Source organism: Mesocricetus auratus, unplaced genomic scaffold, assembly GCF_017639785.1.
Source record: "Mesocricetus auratus isolate SY011 unplaced genomic scaffold, BCM_Maur_2.0 Super-Scaffold_100009, whole genome shotgun sequence".
NCBI classification, from domain to species: domain Eukaryota; kingdom Metazoa; phylum Chordata; class Mammalia; order Rodentia; family Cricetidae; genus Mesocricetus; species Mesocricetus auratus.
The window spans coordinates 56,032,553-56,044,773 of NW_024429193.1; positions in this window are offsets into that span (position 1 = coordinate 56,032,553).

A 12,221-nucleotide genomic window follows, 5' to 3' on the forward strand; every position below is an offset into this window, starting at 1 on the left:
TTACACAGGGTCAGCACTGTGTCTAAACCCTTCTCTCTAAAGACTAACATCAGGACCAACTGGACCCCTCTATCAAGGTGTTTCTGCTTCTGCCAAGAGCCATCCTTTTCCTCATACAGCTCCACTGTCAAACTCAGAACAACAATCAAAGTGTCTCCTGTCACACATACATAGTACAAGTCATCCCTGGACTGTAACTTGCAGTTATCCACACAATGTTAGCTCCCACCCAACTTTCCAATGGCTTGGGGAAGGGAGGATTGGGAGGAGTTAGGGGAGAATGGCAAGTGTGATAAAAGTATATTGTATGGAATTCTCAAAGAACTAATAAAAAATGAGGGAAAAAATGAAAGAGGGAGAGGTGTCGTCTCACCCCTGTTTATGTGGTTGTGTGCTAGAAGGTTCTGAGAGGTTTCAATACCCTGTAACAGGAAGCTTGTCCCCCGGGGGGCCAGGCCACAAGAAGCATTGTCTCTCCTGAGCTAATTTAGCCAAGAAAGTTACAAAATTTTCTCTACACAGCCTGAAAGCGCCAGGCCTGTGATTAGACTGGTTCAGACAAAACAAAGCCTTTGGGAGACAGGCATGACAGCTCACTGGCATGAGTGCCGCAGTAATTCCTTTTGCTTTAAGGACCTCAGGCTTGATGTGAGGGAATCTTTGGATCATTCTGCTCAAAATAAAACAAGCTGAAAGAGGGAGGAATATTCCCCAGGAAGGAAGCCCTGGCTGGTGAGAGCCACAGATGTGGCACTTCTATCTGCTGTCCCTTGGAAGCTAGTGGCCCAGTGCGGCTGTGAGGCCTGGTGCTCTTGGCTTACCTTTTCTGGAGTTGCATGTCTCCAGGATGCTCCTTGGGTGCCTGTGGCCATTCTGCAGACTTTCCCTCACCTCCTCTGATCTCATACGGTGGCAGAGGGACAGCCAATGGGAATGTCCAGACGTAGGTACAGCTAACATCCTCCCCCTTGTCTCCTGTGAGTTTGAGTTGTAGATAGCAATGGAGTTGGGGTGTGGTGTGAGGAGACAGTGGAACGGTGGATACGCTGCAGAAAGGGTGATGAGGTAACCAGGTCCAGAGTGGCCAAAATACCCTAGTTCCCAAATTGTATGCTAGGTCCTGCAAGGTCACCTTTCCCGTGTCTTTGGCTAGCACCGTTTTGGGACTCTGGTCTCATTATCCCAGTAACTATAAAAACTGTCTTTGCCGTCTTAGTCAACTGCAAGGGCTTATTTTGCTGAAACTCAAGGTAGAGACTTTCCAGCTGTGTTTCTCAATACAGTGGTGGCTTCAGGTTCCAGATAGATCAGTGACTCTCATTCTTCCTAATGCTGAGACCCTTTACTACAGTGCCACATACTGTGTGATCTCCCAGCCATACAATTATTTTCATTGCTACTTTATAACTGCATTTTTGCTAGTGTTACGAGTCATAATGTAAATATCTGTGTTTTCCGATGCTCTTAGGTGACTAACCCTGTGAAAAGGGCATTCTAATCCCCAAATGGGTCACGACCCACAGGTTGAGAACCACTGACAGAGGGATAGAAGGACAGACAGACAAGGAACAGATATTCCCAGGACCCTGTCATGTGACAATTTCACAGTCATATGGGTTACTTGAAGGGATTCTCTCAGTCACCTCAGGAGACATGGAGGAGGCTCCCTGTTTTTTCTGTGAATCTGAGGCCCTGCAGCACAACACAGCAGTTTGGACACTCAGACCCACTCTTAATGTACTCCCAGCTAGGCTGTCATTGTGCAGTGTGTATGATGACTGGCATGGACTCCTTACCTGGGGATCTCTGCCCTTTTAGGTCCTGGGGTCACCTGGCAGAAAGCACTGCCACATGGCCCAGGGCAGGGTTGCCTTGCGTTAAGAGAGGGCTTCTTACTCTTCAATCAGAGGGGCTCTGAAGAGCCTCCTGTCTTACTACTAGTCTACCATGAGTAGCACATTAGGTTGAGAGGGGGCATGGAGTTCTTCTGGAACACTCTCTCACTTCTCGAGGGAGAAAACTGAATCTCGTGGAGTTATTTTGGATAAGAGTAATATCAGACTTTATTTTTTCTTGAAAACTTCAGTTTCCATATACCCATGGCAACCAGAGTAGTCATTTAATCATTGGTCCTGGTGGGGAGAGGCATCCTATATTGTACATTCTCTACTAGAGAGATGTGAATGAGTTTCTATTTATTCCTGTGTGGCACCAACGAGAACCAAACAAATGAATACAAAGAAGTCTAGCTTGATAAGCCGGTGGGTTTATTGGGCACATTTACTAGAGTTCCTTGCTTAACTTTCAGGAACTCCACTGAAGAGCCCCTTCTCGCTTAGTGATTGTTTATTGCTCATACATAAAATCTCTGGGGCTGAAGCGATGGGTCAGTGAGTGGGCAAAAGCACTTGCTGAGCAAGTCTAAAATCTGAGTTGATTTCTAGAACCCACATGGCAGAAGAAAACCAAATCCTAAAAGTTGTTCTCTGACCACCATATGCACACTGAATATCATGGCACCTTTCTCTCTTACACACGCATGCATGCAAACCCCAAAATGAAAAGGAAAACAACCATGAAAGTAAAACACCTTTGCCTTATAAATCCTGTCTTTTGAACTTTCTGGGCCTGGAAAGTATCTTCTGTTTCTTGCATCTTAGGAGGCTCACCCCTCCCTTGGGGAGGTCAATTCTGAGGAAATGGCTAGGAAATCACCAGTTCATTATCAAGGTCAAATAATGACTCACAAGGAGCAGCTATGCAGAGGCTTGAACCCAGAAAGTGTGATCTGGGAGCACATGCTCCCACCGTAGTGGTACTCAAGTCCTGTTCTCCAGTCAGCATCACTTGCTCCTCTGAGAGCCTTGGGTACAGTGTCCTGTTTGGGCTGCCCATCTAGGTCTCTGCTTCCTTTGGGGAGTGGATGTTTGTCCACTGAACACTGAAACAGAGATGGAGAGTTTATTAGGAAAGAAAAGTAGCTGTGACAGGAAATGCTGATGTGAAAGGCAGTGTTAGAGAACTTTGCCTTCAAGAAGACACCTCTTGGAAGATTAGCTTCAGAGTGGATGACAGAGGACCAGGACAGCCCTTAAATGGTCCAATGTGACATTTTCACTGTCTCTTTTTACCTGTAGCTCACAGGGTTTGAGTTAATTTATCCAGATGGCTAGATATCAGAACTATAATTAAATTGGCTAGGATACTTGGAAGAGGGTGGTGCTCCCGGAGGAGAGAGGCTTGGAGGCAGTGGGGCTCCCAGATTGGCGTTCCTGAACCCCCGTTCTGTGTCTCCCAGTATGTCAATGTCACTACACCCTGAGTGCTCTTGGGGGAGCAAATGACAGGAGTTCGGTGAATTGTCCTGTCCCCACAGGGATAAGGGCATTGTTCTCTTCCACCACATGCTGAGCTGGGATGCTGCTACTCCCCGAATGACCAGTTTGGCTAAGTGAACTTGAGACAAACAGGCTGACAGTCCCAGGTTGGGGCACCAAGTACATGGCAACATATTAGTGGGTGTCTGGCATCAGTCAAGAACGTCCAGTGTGCACACTTAAAATATTAATTTTTCAAACCTCAGAAGATATAAGCATAGCCAAGAAGAAGTCTTGGGAATTCCAGCAGGTCAAGTGGCCATTAGCAAGCCCACAAGACAGCCAGAGGCAGCGAAGTCTATGACCTACCTCATGGGACTCTTGGGAGATTAAATAATACAAATATGTGCAAACAACTTAGAATAGCACCAATATATAGTAAAGACTGCTTTTTAGTAATAACTCAACTACTACGAGCCTAAAAAATACAGTATAAACATTTACATGTCTTTCTTAGTTCAGTTTCTGTTGCTACAATTAACATCACAAACACAGTAAATTATAAATAATAAAGGGATTTTTAGTTCATGGTTCTGGTAGTTTGGAAGTTCAAGACTGAGGGTTGTGTTTGGATGGGTGATGGGGGCCTCGTGGCTATGTATAACACAGCAGAAGGCAGAAGGAAAGGGGGACTGCCATAATGAATCCTCTTCTAAAGTAATGCTCCCAACTCAGTCACCTCTTGAAGATGCTGTCTCTCATGGCTGTTATGGTGGAGATAATTTGGGGACCTCTTTCTCATGGGGTTTGTTTTCATGTTTGGTTAATGTGTCTTAGAGCAGTATCCCCCTGTCTCCCTTGAAGCTGTGTGCTCCTGGAGGTCAGAGGCTCTGCCAGGCTTGCTGGTTCCTCCTTCTCACACAGCACTCCATCTCATGCTATGCAGGGGTCCACATTCACTCAACAACTAGTTGATTTAGAGGTAACAGTCTGGGATCCTAGCTCACTGTGTGAGGGAAACTCTGTGAAACAGTCATTCTCTATGCTCACTCAGTGTAGTGAAATTCATCAAAGACAGGAAATTATGTTTTCCAAGTTCACCAATTGTGGTTTGAATGAAAATGGCCCCCATGGACTCATAGGGAGTAGTATTATTGGAGCTGCGGTCTTGTTGGAGTAGGTATGACCTTGTTGGATGGGAAGTGTGTCACTGGGGGTGGACTTTAGAGTTTCAGATGCTCAAGCAGGCCCAGTCTCTTTCCCTCCCTATTGCCTATGGTTCCAGTTGTAGAGCTCTCAGCTACCTCTCTAACACCCTGTCTGCCTGAGTGCCACTGTGCTTCCCACCGTGATGATAATGGACTACATCTCTGAAACTTCAAGCCAGCCCCAATTAAATGTTTTCCTTTATAAGAGTTGCTGTGGTCATGGTGTCTCTTCACAGCAATAGAACCCTAGCTAAGACACCAATGGGGACATTTAAAATGATTTCTTTGCACTCATAAATGCAGACCCTCCCCTTCCTCCTCTGATCCTGCTGGGTTTGGGGAGACAGGCACCAATCTGCCTTCTGGGTAGGATACTAATAGGAAGCACAGGCAGGGATCCCCTTGTCTGCAGGAGGTGGGGTGGGTGTGCTTACTGGCTCTTGACTTCTAGGTTCAGTCTAATGGTCAGGAACTGCTTAACCTAAGTCATGTTATCAGGTAGCCCTCTTGTAGTCACAGCAACTCTCTACAGGTTCTGGTAACCTGTTTTATCCCTTAAGACCTAGTGTGGAAATGGCTTCCCATTTATTGCTAGTTCTTTAGGGCTGCCTGTCCCTTTAGGGCTGTGTGCAGGATTATGTGGATTTGGTAAATTGGAGTAGAGAGGGAGACTCACTCTCAAAGTGGGCAGGAGCATTCCACGAGTGCTGGTGTCCCAGATTGAGTAAGAATAGAAAACGATGAGGACAAACGTCCATCGCCCTCTGCTTCCTGACTCTGATGCAAGGTGATCAGCCTTGTCGGGGCTGTTGCCAGGTCTTGCCCACCATGATGGACTGTGTTGTAGTTTTAAGAAGTGGCTCGAGAGAGAAAGACGCCAAGCAAGAGTGTTCAAGTGGATGGGTTTTTTATTAAGGAAAACGTATGGTAAAAAGGGGAAGGAGGGAGGAGATCAGCCCCTGGGGACAAAAGCAGTGGGAAAGAGAAAGGGGGGAGGGACAGAAAGAGAGAGGAATGGGAGGTGGGCAGGACTCTTTTAAGAGGGAACATAGTGAATAGGCACAGGTAGTGCTCTTAGTGGCAGCAGCTGAGGCCGTATCTTGTCAGAACTCCAAAGGCAGGCCAGTGCAAATACCTAAATACTAACAGACTGTCCCCTCCAACTGTGAGCAAAAATAAACCCCTCCTTCCTTGTTGCTTTTGAAAAGTATTCTGCCACAGTAATAAGGAAAGTAACTAATGTAGATTGTACTTAACTTTGCCCTTAGTTGAACCCCTGTCAGTAACCTTGCTCCCACGTGTTGTTGATCTCTGCAGGGACTTTGCTGAGACAAGAATGGAATGAATGTGTGAGCGTGTACAAATACGTATGTATGATGTGGAAGAATAAACACAAAATCTAAACAGGGCTATGGTGGAGCTGGTCATAATTTATTCCTTGCTTTTGCCACTATAGCCTCTGGTTTTCTACAATCCAGTATTCACCATTAATGTAAAAAATTGTTTAAGAAATAAATTCCATAAATTTAAAAATTGCAGTCGAACGACACAAAGTCCCAAATCCTGATCCTCCTGAGGATAGATGAGAGCCCTGATCTACTTTGGTGGAAAGAAATCAAAGGCATTGGACATGACTCCCTGTCTCAGGTATCACAGGGATTTAAGGAGATAAACATGTCTGCAGCTTGGGATTCTTAACATGATTATAAAGAAACTAAGAAGCCCATTGTCATTCCTGGGCTCAGAGAAGGTCCTTTAACCTGGGCTGCTCCAAGCTCTGTCAACCTGACTGTGCTGACCACACAGGTGTAGAGGAGGAAGGGTTGGAGGGCTGGCCCACCGTGAGCTGGGCCAGGTGGATGGCCTGGTGCTTCTCAAATTTTGGTATGCCTAGTAGGACTGTCTTTGGTCAAATTTTTCTTTGGGCTACCAGCTCACAATAATGGCACAGAGACTTAATTATGAAAATCTTGTCCTATAGGTTAGGCTTGTCCCTAACAAGCTCTTATAACTTAAATTAACCCATTTATACAAATCCACTTTCTATCTCTTCCATCTTGCGTCTCCCTCACTTGTCCAGATTCTCCTCCGACTTCCTCTGCCCAGAGGTCCCACCTATACCTCCTACCTAGCTATTGGCTGGTCACCAATCACAGCAAGACACCTTCCCACCGTGCACAGATATCCCACAACACTCACCCCACAGATCTTGGTTGCTTGTGCCTGAGATGGAGCCTAGGAATCTTTGTGTTGAAGAAGCTGGCCCTCCCCACTCCCCACCGCACACATATGATGAAGATAAGTGGTGCCTCAGCCATGAGTTTCAGCTGCAAGTCCTGCTTCCTTTCGGTGATCAGAGGAAGGGGAAACAAAGAGATGAAAAGAACCAGGTGGCTGAGAGGAGCAGTCATGGTCAACCTAAGCAAACCTTGTCATCACCCAGGAGGAAACCCACAGGCAGGACATCGAGCCTTGCCTGGGCTATTAGTGCTCCGGAAACCACGGGGACCCACTGGAGGCTTCGACCGATGTGGCATTCTTTTCCATGTCTTCTCTGATTACATTGATCCTGTACTTTCGCTGATGTTGTGACAGTCTAATTATAGACTTCTCAGCTGCTGAGCAAACAGCCATCCCCTCTTGGTAAATCTGCCTGTTACACAAGCGCCAGCTCTGGGACACTGTCATTATGTGCAGTCAGCCCCATAAAAGCACCCTGGGCAGCACAGCCCTGGACACCCACTGTCCGAGCTGGAGGAAGCAGGATTGACCAAGGAGGCAGACTGTGTGTGTGTGTGTGTGTGTGTGTGTGTGTGTGTGTGTGTGTGTGTGTAACAGATGAGGGAAACAGAGGCCCAAGGCAGCAAAACGATTGGCACCGCAAGCAACTAGGAATGGAAACTGGGACTTGAGCAAGAGTTGGGTATCCAAAGTCCCCTCCCCCCCTTTTCTTTACAACAGGCATCCACTAAATGCCTATTCTAAGAATTTGGAAGAGGAAAAGTACCACCTGCCCAAGAGCAGAGTATGGCTAGGTAGGGCCAGCTGGATGGCCTCCACCCTAGAAACTTCTCAAGAATCTGTTTTCCTGGCCTCAGGCTGAGACTTCAGAAACTTGTCTGCATTGTGTCCCAGAGCCAGGAAGATGACAGGGTGCCAATCTGCCTGCACCAAGCTTACCAGAGACCAAGTGTAAGGCTAGAAGGGAGAGAATATATCCCAGCCAACAGCATGTGAGCTTCTTCCGTCTGGAGAGTCTTCTGCTTTGAGAGGCAGAACAGTTCCTAAGGTGGAGACAGAAATGGCAGATAGTCCACATTATGAATCAGAAATTGGTGATGGCATACAACAAGGACACTGACAGGAATTCTGCTTACCAGGTGGTGCTGGGGATAACTACATCCAGTTCTCAGAGGCAGCAGTGGTAGCACTTGCTGCCTAGGCCCACTGTGACTTCAAGGTTTCTTTTGCACCTACCCTGAAGTTCGACTTTTAGGCCATGCCCTGGTAGCATGGTTGATTGGCCAGTTTGTCCAGCTGTTTTGCTGATCCTGTGGACTCCTTAATAGCTTTTACATAAATCCCATCTTGCTCAAATCAGCCAATGTCACTTTTGAGTGCTTACGACTGTAAGTCCAGAGAAACATGAGGACTATAAGACCAGTGTATGAGCAGAAAATGACATGTTAGGGGAGTGAGCCACTCCTAGGAGCAGGGCATCCTCTTTCTTTGGCAAAGGATGTGGAGACAGCAGGAGTTGCTAACAGGAATGGGTTCCTGTGTTACCAGTCTCAGCACTGGGGAAGGTTGCTGAGGGAGATTCTAAAGAGTGTTGACCCAGTGCTTGGTCATGAGATCCGAGGTGATCAATTAACAATTCACACACATGAATCTCTCTTCCCAGTAGGAGACTTAAAACTTTAATCCTCAGATAAGACATAGGGTTGTAGAAGTGAGGGCAAACACAGAAAGCTGTTGAGAATTTATCCTCCCCTGCTCTCCTATGACTTGCTTGCCAACCTGTCTGAACATCCAGTAATGAAATAAAAGGTTGCAAAGTTGGCAAAGGACCCTGCCTTTCCCTCCCCTTCCTCTGTGACACACAGCTCCATGAAGCAAGTAGGTAAATTCCATCATCATTTCTGTCTCTGGATCAGGGTGTTGAGATTCAGAACGATGAAGCTATTTGTCAAAGAGTAGAGCTTGGCTAGGACAGGGATACACACCAACTGACTCTAGTGTCCTTTTTCCAAGGACACACTTTCAGAGAGGTGGACAGAAAAAAGATTGGAGGTGGCTAGGGGGCAGTCAGCACAGCTGGACACTGATATTCTCTTTGTGAGTGCCTTCATCACTCTGCTTGCTGTCTGGGCCCCATTATCCCCACCTCACCATATTCCCTTCATCATACATAGCAGCTGCACCTCCTCGGCTATGCTAGGCTGTGCCCGCTGTCACAGCCAAGGTCAATGATGTAGCCATCCTCCTTCCTGTTCCATCTACTTAAGCATCGGGTCTGTTCATTCTGGACTTCAGTGTTTCTATTGCTGTGAAGAGACCCCATGACCATGGCAACTCTTCTAAAGGAAAAGGATTTAACTGGGGCTGGCTTACAGTCCAGAGGTTCAGTCCATTATCATCATGGCAGGAAGCATGGTGGCTCTGCAGGATGGTGCTGGAGAGTTCCACATCTGGATCCACAGGCACAGCCTGGTTTGGGACTCTGAAACTTCAAAGCCCACCCCCAGTGACACATTTCCTACTCCAATAATGCCACACCTTCCAATAATGCCACTCCCTATGAGCCTATGGGGGGCATTTTCATCCAAAGCACCATAACTTCCCCCCAAGATTCATTCTCTTTCTGCAGTGCCAAAACTGATCTGAAGAAGCTAGAGAGGAAACGGGGCTTTCTGGTGAGTGCTCTAGGGCTTTAGATGGTCAGTGGGAAGCCAAACCATAGTCCTTCCTGCCTCTGACTCACTGGGATGTAGACAAAGCCTCCGTATCAAAGTATGTCACAGTCACTTTGCTATTCCTTTATTTTTTAATCTGTATATAGGTAGCACAGGTTTGATTAGTTTGTGTGGGACACTCATTAACATGTGTTCTTATTAAGGCTCTGCACTCCTTTACATGTAAAGTTGAAATTATTTTTTTGAGACAGGGTTTCTCTATGTAGCCCCAGTTGTCCTGGAACTCACTCTGTAGACCAGGCTGGTCTCAAACTCACAGAGATCTGCCTGCCTCTGCCTCCTGAGTGCTGGGATTAAAGGCATGTGCCACCGCAGCCCAGTGAAATTAATCATTTTAAGAGAGAGGTTTAAAAAAAAGAAAAGAAAGAGAGGCTTAGGAGACATTTGAGTAAATATTATGATTACTCACTCTGAGATAAAGTAATCAAAAATTAAAGACATAGGAAACTGATAAATTAGAGGACAAGTGACCACTATTCCAAAAGTCTTTCTTTCTCAGTGAAGGCAGTAATGGAATTTCTTTGCTTCAGTGGCATACTTAAAATGATTTTATTGAGAAATGAAGTTTCTAGGATTATTGCTAAAAGAGGGGTTACTTGCATTTTAAGAACTGTTTTGTCTGTTTTCCCACCCTCAGCTTTTCTAGGCATAAACCAGTGGGTTATTCCAAATGAAGACAAGAAAGCCAGGTCTCTGAAGCATTTTGACAGGCTGTGCAGCAGTAGAGGCTGGAACCTGGCAAGGAGGCACCAAGAGTATTGCAGGGATAGTTTAAATATCTGGTTGTCTGTCCACTGGGCAGGACCAAGTTACTTCCTGAGTCTCCTGCCAGCTTCAGGGTGCCACCGTTTTATGAGGTAGAAAGAACACAGTGCATTAAAAAATAAAACTGAAACAAAAATCTACAAAAAATTTAGAAGGACTCCAGGAATTTTAAAAAGTGAGGGGAAAATGTACAGTGTGAATATATTAAGTGTCTTTTCCAGATCCTGGTTCTCCCCACCTCCCCATCATAGGATTACCTAAGTTGATCAGGAAGATAACAAAATGTCACCTAAGCAAAAGCCAGATCAAACTTTAGGTTCCGAAGTCTACTTGTGGAAGAAAAAAAAAAAGCAGAAGGGACTAACAGGGCAGAGAAGGGACCAGCTGGAGAGGGAACAGGTCTGAGGGAGCCCTGAGAGGGTGGCGAACAAAGTGTATGACAAACATGCATGTATGAAATGTCATGGTGAAAACCACTAATTTGTATGCTAACTAAAACATAATAGTATATCAATACCTATCTCTGATGCCAGTATCCAAGTCAAAGGCTAAGGTAATAATTTGCTTAAGTGTTATTGAGACTTAACTTTGGAGAAGGTCACTTATTTGCTAGAGGCTTGAAACCTAGTTCCCAGAAGAAGACAAAAGCAATTATCTTTGTGGCTTTGGGATAGGTGGAGATTCCTTACACAGGACACAAAACACTAAGTCTTAAAATAAGCGAAGATTGATAAATTTGGTTGATTAAAAATTAAGAAATTATTTTAACCAGAAAATGACAGTAGACTGTAAGTCAGTCACAGGCTGAGAGAAGGTTATTTGGAGCAGCCATAACAAGGGACTTACATCTAGAATATGTAAAGAACTTGTAGAGTTCAAACTGGTAAAAAGACATGAACAGAAACATCCCTCAAAGACCAGCATAATGGATGATAAATTCTGAAAAGTTGCTCAATCAAATTGATCACCAGGGAAATAATGTTTAATTACAATGAAATGCACACCCCTGTTTTTAATTTAAAGAGGAAACACTTGGGTCAGGAAGATGGCTCAGAGGGTAAAGCTGCTTGTGGTCAAGCCTGCTGAGAACCTGAATTCAACCCGCAGATCCCACAACATGGGAGGAGAGAACCAACTCCAAGTACTTTTCTATGACCTCCATACACCCACTGCAGCACGCATATCCCCCCACAAGAAAATGTGGTTAAAACCTTTTAAACACCTTGATACCAAAGGTCATAAATATGTGAGATCGCCAGGAATCTTACAGCACTGGTTGAAACATAAACAGTTTACCCCTTTTGTTTTAAAAATTATCTACTTTTTGTTTTATGGTTTAAATTTTTGCTTTTATTTTTTTCCTTGTTTTTCTTTTTTCTTTCTTTCTTTCTTTTTTTTTTTTTTTTTGGTTTTTTTGTTTTTTACGAGACAGAGTTTCTCTGTATTGTTTTGGAGGCTATTGGTCCAGCCCAGCCTCGAACTCACAGAGATCCTCCTGCCTCTGCCTCCCGAGTGCTTTGGTTATTTTTCTTACTCAGATCACTGGCAATATATTTAAGGCTTGCCATGTGTATACTCTGTAAACCAGCAGTTCTAATCCCTAGCATGTGTGTGACATGAATGTTGCATCTACACATAGAAGAATGTTTCCAGCAATTTCACTATGAACTGTCAAAAACCTGAAGCTACTGAAATGCCTACCAAACCGTACGTTGAACACATATATTGCTGGTTATTTAATGAATGTGCAGTAGTGAAGAATGAGCCACAGTTATGTACAACAGAGAAATCTTACAGACAGAAAAATTCTCACTCTCTATTTCAAGTTCATGTCAAATTCAAATACCAGTACAACTGAACCCTGTGAGATACTGAGTGGCAGGGCCATGGCTAAGCTGCACTGTTCTGGGTGACAGCCCCGTGGGTACTCACACCCACCATTCAGCACACAATAA